At 33.4% G+C, this 9,170-nt stretch overlaps 1 long non-coding RNA gene across 1 annotated transcript in view; it reads right to left on the reverse strand.

Moving 5' to 3' along the window:
* Positions 1-780: 780 nt before the first annotated feature.
* Positions 781-9,170, reverse strand: part of LOC135213823 (uncharacterized) — a 23,314-nt gene continuing 14,924 nt past the window's right edge. The window contains exon 3 of the long non-coding RNA XR_010314219.1: positions 781-1,081. This is a non-coding gene — a long non-coding RNA (uncharacterized LOC135213823). The remainder of the gene's footprint in view (positions 1,082-9,170) is intronic.

Raw genomic sequence — 9,170 nt, forward strand, 5'->3', positions numbered from 1 at the left:
TGAGCTGACAAAAACAAGAACAACTATGAAGAAGAAGAAGAAGAAGAAGAAGAAGAAGAAGAAGAAGAAGAAGAAGAAGAAGAAGAAGAAGAAGAAGACGGAATCACCTTCCACATTCAGTCCTCTATAAAATTAATGCAGCTGATGCAGCAATAATAATAATAATAATAATAATAATAATAATAATAATAATAATAATAATAATAATAATAATAATAATAATAATAATAATAATAATCCCCACACTATAAATACCACCCAGTCGAATTGGAGGACTGTGATAGAGCAAAAAAAAAGGAAAAAAAAAAAAAAAAAAAAAAACAAAAAAAAAAAAAAAAAAAAAAAATAATAATAATAATAATAATAATAATAATATAATAATAACTCAAACTGTAAACATTCATGCGCAATTGGAACTTAGGAAGTTCGAGTGAAGATATAATGCATTACTACCCTCACTGCTCTTTTTGCTTTTCAATATATTTCTATCGATTTCTTAATTTGTTAATTTATTTTTTCTTTTTCAAAAAGTGGGATCTTTTCTTTATGTCTTTCCCTTCGCCTCCTCCTGGTCCTTCCTAATTAACGCCATATTCTTTGGAAGTTTGAATTTCGAGTCAATGGCCCCTTTGGTGGGATTGTTCCATATGAATAGGTTTCATCTACTGAATTATAATAATAATAATAATAATAATAATAATAATAATAATAATAATGAACTAAGGAACCTCCGTAACGAGGCTATAATATTGACAATCAAAAGCCACAGTAGTGTTAAAATATATTATTGTACAATGGTAAAAATACAAGGAGACACTTTCGGATACTGCTCCGTATCCCTCTTCTGTCCTACTGACGGTCAAACAATGGAGGGAGCGTTACATTGGTTACAACATGGGAAAGAAAGAAAGAAAAAAAAAACTAGTTCAAGCCGGGTGGATTTAAGTGTTGGTCAGGTAATCCCCGTTCGGTTGTTTCTGTTGGCGAGACGGCTGGAACGGCGAAGTGGTCGTTCAGGTGATTCCAGTTCAGCAGACACTCCATCGGTGCCATGACTTGAAGCTGTAGTAACCTCAGTCATCTGGGATAAAAGAGAGGTGGGAGCAACATCAGGGGTCTCACAATCACCAGACATATGAGTCCTAAAATCGTTGACAAAGTGGCCAATTATTAAAGAATTGGTAAAACTATCTTGATCAGTGAAGGTTTTGTTCCCTTCAAAAGCACACCCCTTTCTAATAGCAGCTCCTTCCACTAAGCGACGAACACCAACATCCCCACTCTTAAAAATGACAGAGGCACCATTCCAATTGATGTTGTGTCCTGGAACGAATGAATGTGAAACAATAGCATTATTCATTGCATGGAGTTCATAGGCCCTACGATGTTCAGAAATTCTTACATCCAAACTCCGCCCACTTTCTCCAAAGTATTTCTGAGGGCAATTGGCACAGGGAATTTGATAAACACCGGGTGTTTTCCTAATACCATTGTTGTTATTATTGCACACTAACCGATTTCTGATAGTATTTTTAAAATTGAAAGCAATTTGAATTTCTTTTTGCTTTCTATTTGCAAGATAGCAGGTATTTTCCAGATTCGGATTATTTTTTACCACATTAGGATTACCTGCTGCACTCATACCGTAACATATTCGTTTTGCTTTAGAGATAGCTCTTTCTATAATGTGAGTGGGATATTTCAGACCCTTAAAAGCATTGAAGATATGCTGAAGCTCAAGTTCTAGAAGTTCGATATCCCAAATGCGAAGGGCTCTAAGACAAAAGTTGACAATCATATTCGCTTTTACCCCCAACGAATGAAAGGAATAGAAATGACTGTACCCCTCAGCATTAGTACTTTTACGAAACACGGAAAATTTAAACCTGTTACTTACGTCATCTCTAAAACCAAAACACCCAAAAATGCAAGCTTATCATCTTCCTCCAGTTCAACAGTAAATTTCATAGAGGGTACAATGCTATTGGCACGGTCAACTAGCTGTTGTAGCCGTGTGTCGTCTCCTTTGAAAAGAATAAAAATATCATCAACAAATCTGACCCAGACCAGTAGCTTAATGTGTGGATCACAATGTTCTAAAATACTCTTCTCCACGAACTCCATGCACAGATTGGACAAGATGAGCGTCTGTAATAGCCATTATTTTCAATAAAACCTATATTAATGAAGGTCTTACTCCAGCAAATATAATAATAATAATAATAATAATAATAATAATATAATAATAATAATAAATAAGGTGGTACGAGCACCAACCTGAAGGAGTGATAGAAAACGATGAGGCAAAGATTCTCTGGGACTATGGTATCAGAACAGATTGGGTGATACGTGCAAATAGACCAGAGTAGGAGAAAGAAAGGGAAAAAACTGGATAAGTATCAAGACCTGAAAATAGAAATAAGAAGAATATGGGATATGCCAGTGGAAATTGTACCCATAATCATAGGAACACTAGGCACGATCCCAAGATCCCTGAAAACGAATCTGGAAAAACTAGAGGCTGAAGTAGCTCCAGGACTCATGCAGAAGAGTGTGATCCTAGAAACGGCGCACATAGTAAGAAAAGTGATGGACTCCTAAGGAGGCAGGATGCAACCCGGAACCCCACACTATAAATACCACCCAGTCGAATTGGAGGACTGTGATAGACCAAAATATATATATATATATATATATATATATATATATATATATATATATATATATATATATATAATAATAAAAATGATAATAATAATAATAATAATAATAATAATAATAATAATAATAACAAAAATTAGTAAATATCTAAATAAGTATGGAAAAAGCCTAAAATTACTTTATATATAAAACAGAAGCAAATAACAAATGATGACTATATTAGTTAGGTCAAAAATAATAATTCAGTCCAAAGTCCCCGTCTACCTGCTGTTATAATGGCAACATGAAATTATTATCCACTTCATTGTTTTTGCATGACTTTGACCTAATATGAGCGTGTACTGTTTGCAGTAGATATAAATGATTAGATATTGACACTATCAAATGAAATGAAAAAAAAATTTCTTTAAATAAAATTTGTTTACTACTCTAGTATATTAAGAATAGTGAATAATAAAAGAAGCGTAAACTAAGAAACTGTATATAACAGCATGAAAAATGAATGCTAATGCACAGAAAAAAAAATATTAATGGTATATTAAACCTTCTTTCAATTTGATTTTCTGTAAACAAAATAAGCAACACAAAAAATTCGCCAGTCATAAATCGTAGTGTTTTGTTAAGTGATCAAAATCTGAACACGTGTATCCAATGTTTCAGTCCTTCATCAAAATTGAAAATCATCAAAAATAACATATGCTGACGCACGTTACTTTGCACAGGTGTGTTTCCAGATCGGAATACGATAAGTGTAGGAATCATTTGGAATATTCACGAAACTCTCTCTCTCTCTCTCTCTCTCTCTCTCTCTCTCTCTCTCTCTCTCTCTCTCTCTGTATATATATATATATATATATATATATATATATATATATATATATATATATATATAATATTATATATATATATATATATATGTGTGTGTGTGTGTGTGTGTGGTGTGCATTATATATATATATATATATATATATATATATATATATATATATATATATATATAGTAAAAGTCCTCACGTGAAAATGAAAGAAGGAGGTACCAAGACTTTCAACTTATTTCCAAAGTCATCTTCAGGGTACTGAACAATTTTAAGAGAACAACTTATACAAGAGAGCAACATGAGGTCACAAATAATAAAACAAGTCAACAACCTACTGAAGTATGCAAAACAAAAGACATACTTAGCGGAAATATATATATATATATTATATATATATATATATATATATATATATATATATATATATATATATATATATATATATATATATATATATTATCATTAAACTACTACAAATCACCAACGACATAACCTGAAGTGGGGTGTTTTTACATTTTGTTAATTTTTGACAAAGAAAAAACAGAAATTTATGCTGAACAGTAATAAATCTTATTTCTAAGATTTATTTTTATACTGACAAAAAAAATCAATTAAACAGCTCCGCATACGTCAATTTTATAAGTTTTAGGAAAAAATAAATAAATATATATTGAAAGCTAAATTGACTTCAACGAAACTTCAGATAATCGTTAAAAAATTACGAAAATAGAAATGAAAACATCAGTGATAAGAGGAAATACGACTTATTGCATTGCATATACTTCCTCTTTTTCCTTTCAAAAATAAAAAAAAATAAAATATCAACAATGAACAGGAAATAAGCTTGATTGGCTTCCAATCGGTTTCTCTCTCTCTCTCTCTCTCTCTCTCTCTCTCTCTCTCTCTCTCTCCTCTCTGTGCCTGCTTCCAGCAGCAACAATTATTCGTAATTATTTTATCCTTGAAATGTCTGCTTTACCTTGACATTTGCCGTTTCCCTTTTTCCTTATTCATGTTTGCCTGTTGATCTGCACTTATATAAACCCTTCCTTTTTTTCCCTTCATCATTTTTTCAGCGTTCAACCGCAAGTCGAGAGAGAGAGAGAGAGAGAGAGAGAGAGAGAGAGAGAGAGAGAGAGAGTTTCTTAGAGTTTAAAAAAAATGACAAAAATATATGGGAATATGTGAGGTGGACAATTTTATGGGGGATGGAAATTTGTGTGTGAGAGAGAGAGAGAGAGAGAGAGAGAGAGAGAGAGAGAGAGAGAGAGACTTTCACAGGGTTTTAAAGGTGTCAGAAAGGTATGGGAATAAGTGAGGGGTTGACAGATGTTTGGAATAAAACGATTGAATTTTTTTTATCAAATATAAATACAAAACAAAAAGAGAGGATCCCAAAATGAAAATAATGAAAATAATAATTTTCAAGAGAGAGAGAGAGAGAGAGAGAGAGAGAGAGAGAGAGAGAGAGAGAGAGAGAGAGGCTATTTCTCAGAGTTAAAAAATAATGAGGTTGACAGTTTTCCGAATAAAAACTATTTTCCTCATAATTCTAAATCTAAACAGGTAGAGAGGACCGCTACGTGTAGATAATGAGAGAGAGAGAGAGAGAGAGAGAGAGAGAGAGAGAGAGAGAGAGAGAGAGGAATATGTCCCGGACAGGAAAAGAATACTGAGTATTAATACTTCTACTGCCGAAAGGGTCCCAAGCACAAAAAAATAAGAATAAAAAAATCAAAATAAAAAACTACTAGGAAAAGGGCGAGGGGAGCGAGAAAAAAGAATGGAAGGGGTATATAGCGAAGGGGTGAGAGGGTGGGGGGGTTATTTAAGGAGGCAGGGGAGATGACCACAAACCCTTGCCACTGTGCAAAAGGAGCATCACGGTAGCACTTTCTGGAACGCTACTATGAGATTGCAATATCGCTGTTGCTGTGTGAGATCGTGCGCGCGTTGGCCGGGTTGCTATGGGCGCTGAAAGACGATGAATCTGGGCATCCAAAATGAGCTTTCAAGTGAGGTAATAATAACAAATAATATTTGCAACTTGGTAACGAAATGAAGGCTAATTATTATAAAAGAATGAAAACGGACTATTGTAAAAGTAATATTTGCGACTGAAGTGAAGGCTAATCATTATAAAAGAATGAACACGGATTACTGTAAAAGTAATATTCGCGACCAAAATAAAGGCTAATAATTATAAAAGAATGAACACGGATTAGTGTAAAAGTAATATTCTCGACCAAAGTAAAGGCTAATTATTATAAAAGAATGAAAACGGACTACTGTAAAAATAATATTTGCAACTGAAATGAAGGCAAATTATTATAAAAGAATGAAAACGGACCATTGTAAAAATAATATTCGCGACCGAAATAAAGGCTAATTATTATAAAAGAATGAAAACGGACTATTAAAAGCAATATATGCGACTGAAATGAAAGTTAATTATTATAAAGTAATGAAAATGGACTATAGTAAAAGTAATAATTGCGACGAAATGAAAGCTAATTATTATAAAAGAATGAAAACGGACTACTGTAAAAGTAATATTTGCGACCGAAATGAAAGCTAATTATTATAAAAGAATGAACACGGACTATTGTAAAAGTAATATAAGCGACCGAAATGAAAGCTAATTATCATAAAAGAATGAAAACGGACTATTGTAAAAATAATATTCGCGACCGAAATAAAGGCTAATTATTATAAAAGAATGAAAACGGACTACTGTAAAAATAATATTTGCAACTGAAATGAAGGTAAATTATTATAAAAGAATGAAAACGGACTATTGTAAAAATAATATTCGCAATCGTACTGAAGGCTAATTATTATAAAGGAATGAAAACGGACTATTGTAAAAATAATATTCGCGAAAAGGCTAATTATTATAAAAGAATGAACACGGAATATTGTAAAAGTAAATTTGCGACCGAAATGAAAGCTAATTATTATAAAGGAATGAAAACGGACTATAGTAAAAGTAATATATGCGACCGAAATGAAAGCTAATTATTATAAAAGAATGAAAACGGACTATTGCAAAAATAATATTTGAGATGATCGAAATGCAGGCTAATTATTATAAAAGAATGAACACGGATTATTGTAAAAGTAATATTTGCGACCAAAATATAGGCTAATTATTATTATAAAAGAATGAAAACAGAATATTATTAAAATAATATTTGCGATGATCGAAATGCAGTATAATTATTATATAAAAAAAATGAACAGAGACTATAGTAAATAGATAATTTAACCAAAGTAATAAGCAATCATTTTTCCCACCGAAATGAAACTCGGTATTGAAACGAATGAAAAAGAGAGACTATTTTTAATCAAAATACCGAAAATCACGTTTTTCCAGGTGACTAATTCTTCAGACAATGCGGTGTTGTTAATGACTGTTAATAAGTGAAAGACTTAAAACCGAGATTAATATAGCGATTGCATTTATGAACTATAGTCGTTAAATGTGAGAATTATATTAATTAAAGAAATTATATTCAAGAACTACAGTGATTATATTTAGGTACCAGAGTGATTATATTGAGATGTAGTGACTGTACTTAGGAACTCTAGTTAATACTATATATGGGAACCAGAGTATGATGGCCGTGCTTCCAGCTTGCTAGTTTTGAAATATAATCACTATAAGTCCTAAATATAATCACTATAATTCCTAAATAAAATCATTATGGTTCCTAACTATAATCACTATGGTTCCAAAATAAAATCTCAATAGTTTATAGATATAATCACTATAGTTCATATCTATAATCACTACGGTTTATAAATATAATCAACACCGTTCTTCAATGTAATCACTATAGTTCCAAAATGTAATCAATATATAGCTTGTACAAATAATCAACCTAGTTCCTAACTATAATCACTATACCTCTTAAATATAATCACTACAGAATTGAGTTGAATATAGAACATAGGACAAAGGCCAAGCACTGGGACCTATGAGATCAATCAGCGCTGACACGGAAATTGACAGTTGAATGTTTGAAAGACGCAACAGGAGGAAAACCTCAAACCAGTTGCACTATGAATCAAATGTCAGGAGAGGGTGGGAACTACGATGGAAGAAAGAGAATATGAAAGGAGGTACAGTAGAAAGAACAAAAAAGGTTGCAGCTAGGAGCCGAACGAACGCTGCAAGGAACCTTAAGTAATGCCTACAGTGCACCGCATGAGGTCCACTGACGGCAGGTTCGGCAATCGCGTGGAATAGCTGGAAGCTGGAAGACCGTGAAATGTCCCTGGGAAACAGAATGTTCGAGTATCGTTGAAGGCAAAATGCCTTGAATTCATCTTAAGCAAAATGCTTTGGGTAATATATTTTTGAAAGAGAAAATGTGCCATATATGTTACTCTTTAAGAGAATTGCTTTGAATAAGGATATTAGTTTCACATTTTAAGCGTTATGTTAGTTTTTTTAATCAAAGTGCTTTAAATACGTTTTTTATATTTCAGCAAATTACTTACAATATATTTTTCAGAGTAATTTTACTTTATGATACTGTTTAGGTCAAATATTTGTTTTCCTCTGAGCGTAATGTTTTTAGCCAAAACGACTGCAGTTTCATATACTTATCAACAAATTCAGTAAAGTTGAGAAAATCTGTTCATCTGGAAAATCAAAACAAAAGAATTGCGATGCTTCAAAGCAGAATTTAAACCTCCCTGACATTTACTGCGCATATTATTCAAGGAAAACAAACCTGAATAGTTTTCAATACTAAAAAACTAACCTAGTTAACTCTTAAACATTTCCCGGTAAGGAAAAAGAAAGCCTCAAGTTCTTTCATACAGGAGCATAACACGAAGATACAATCTTTAGCCAAGCATAAAGTTCGTGCCTCCTGAATTCATAAGAATCTTGGCCCAGTCTTTTCCAGACTGTGAGTCTAACGCTGCATTTTCCATCGCTAAGCCTAATACTCCCCAAGGAGGTTGAATAACTTCCTTGATATTCCCGCTTTTAAAATTACGGCAAATTTTAGGGGAGCTTAATGTAAGATAACAAAAAATCACGGTAAATTTCGGGGGGATTAAAACCACGAAACGATTCCGACCCCCATCGGATGATTTGATATTAATCATGTGATTACATTTGGCCGTGCGACGGTGAATGACGGTTAAGCTTGCTTGTCTCACGCTATGGTGAAACGCTACCTCACCCCCCCCCCCCCCACCCCCATCCCTCTCCACCATACCCCCAACACCATCCCACAAGACCTCCACCAGCCCAGAACCTACCAGCCATAGATCCTGGCTCCTCACTTCCCCCCCCCAAAAAAAAAAAAAACCCTCCCAAACACGCCACCTGGATAGCGAGAGCTTTCTTCATTGAAGAATACATAAGAAAAAAAAAAAAACTGACCTGACAAGCTTTCCCAATACTTTCTATTTAGATAAAGCTGGATGAACAACTTCAGGGTAAACATTAATACCGACCAACTGCCATCGACGAGGACGGACAGCGTCAAGTTCCTGTAGCCATCTTTTTTGAATTTGGAAGCTTGGTCTTGAAGGGGCTTGATTGGTGCTTGATGTTTTTTTGAAAGCTCTGCCACAATGTCTGGCGGGTTTTCTTAAACAGTCCGTTTGATGCTTCTACAAATACGGCAAAGGTCTGACCTTTTTTTAGTCATTATCAGCTGAGCTTGA

This window comes from Macrobrachium nipponense, chromosome 43 (assembly GCF_015104395.2).
Source record: "Macrobrachium nipponense isolate FS-2020 chromosome 43, ASM1510439v2, whole genome shotgun sequence".
NCBI classification, from domain to species: domain Eukaryota; kingdom Metazoa; phylum Arthropoda; class Malacostraca; order Decapoda; family Palaemonidae; genus Macrobrachium; species Macrobrachium nipponense.